Below are 1,738 nucleotides of genomic sequence, written 5' to 3'. Positions count from 1 at the left end.
AGTATAATTATTTCTTTCTTTTACAGAAAATAAACAGTTGGTTGTTAAGCATAAACCTACACAAAGAGGCGTGCGCACAGCGGGTATCGAATACCAACTTTTAGTGTTATAAGTACTCGGACTTGCCGCTGAAGGGCCACACCTGAGGCCAAGATACAAGTTGTACGTTGAACAAATCACATTAAAGGTGTACAACGGAAAAGCCACATCTGAGGCCAAGATACAAGTTGTACGTTTGAATATTTCACATAAAAGGCGTACAACGGAAGGGCCACACCTGAGGCCAAGATACAAGTTGTACGTTTGAATATTTCACATAAAAGGCGTAAAACCTGCAGAATGCTAAGGAACTAAAACGTTAAAAGCTTTAAATCATTACTAGTTATTTGACAAATGGAATACTGCAGAGTGAGCAAATTACATTCGAGTCTCAAAGTTTTGAATACGAGTTATTTTCCTTTAGTTTTGTTCCTTATCTTGTTTCTAGGCTAGAAAAAAGGAAAAGAAAAATCCTGAAAATTACAAACTTCCACAACCTATGAGTTGCTAATTTAATTAAACGAAACATTGTTCAACTTTGTTGGTCAATGTTAATTTTAGATGATATATTTGATGATAATTTTCTTGATATTTCCATGAATATTGCTGTTTTTGAAAAAAAAAGTTGTAGATTTTATTTTCATTTGTAGCAGAGTCGCAAATCGTAAATTTTGAATAAATTCAAGATAAAAAATAACATATACGATTAGTTTTCTTTCCAAAATGCTGCAAATAGTGACGTGTACAGGGGTATTGCTGAGTAGGCTCAATCCCCCTTTTTATGCTTCCTAAGTGCTCTTTTTCTCAGTCATAAACTAGTGGGGCACTCAGTAGAGCGCATATCTCCAGCATGCAGCGTTGATAATATTTGGCTCTCAAAAAATACGAAAATATGCTCGAATATCCGTCGTTATCAACGGACACGGACCCCTTTCAACAGAACAATGAGGAATAATATTTTACATAAGTCCACCAAGTTTAATTGATCAAAATCCGACCATTTCTGACTGACTTATAGAGCAAACACAGTGTGAAAAAATCAATCCCCATGTAAACAGATAGGGATTTTTTTGGATTTGCTTTGAATTTTACCTTCGACCTTGAACCTCCAAAAACTAATCACTACTAAGTTTCGTCATAGTCCAAATGTATACCAACATTCGTCCAAGTCCATCCGAGATATCTTGCTGAAAAACACACACACACACAGGGGTGAAAACATAACTCCATCCACCTTCGGTGACGTAGGTAATAATTGTCAACAACCACTAAAAGATACGCCTTATTCCACACCTTCCTAGCTGTAAGTTACTACGTATAAGATAAACTTCAACTGTGAAATAAATGGAACACAGGGTTTTGTAGGTTTTTACAGTAAAACGATAAAACAAACAATTAAGTCAACAACCACTAAAAGATACGCCTTATTCCACACCTTCCTAGCTGTAAGTTACTACGTATAAGATAAACTTCAACTGTGAAATAAATGGAACACAGGGTTTTGTAGGTTTTTACAGTAAAACGAAAAACAAACAATTAACTTTTAAGTATTAATACACAAAAATTTACTGTTTAGTTTTAGATTTTAAATGTGATTATAAAACCAACTGAATGAGAATAAAAGATAATGTATTTGCTTCTTGTCCTTTTATTTCTTACCCCGTGTATACCAGAGGCAACCCACAGACCCCATAGTCTA

Source organism: Limulus polyphemus, unplaced genomic scaffold (genome assembly GCF_000517525.1).
Source record: "Limulus polyphemus unplaced genomic scaffold, Limulus_polyphemus-2.1.2 Scaffold2151, whole genome shotgun sequence".
In the NCBI taxonomy this organism is placed as follows: Eukaryota; Metazoa; Arthropoda; class Merostomata; order Xiphosura; family Limulidae; genus Limulus; species Limulus polyphemus.
The sequence above is the reverse complement of the archived record's forward strand: the minus strand, read 5'-3'. Positions refer to the sequence as shown.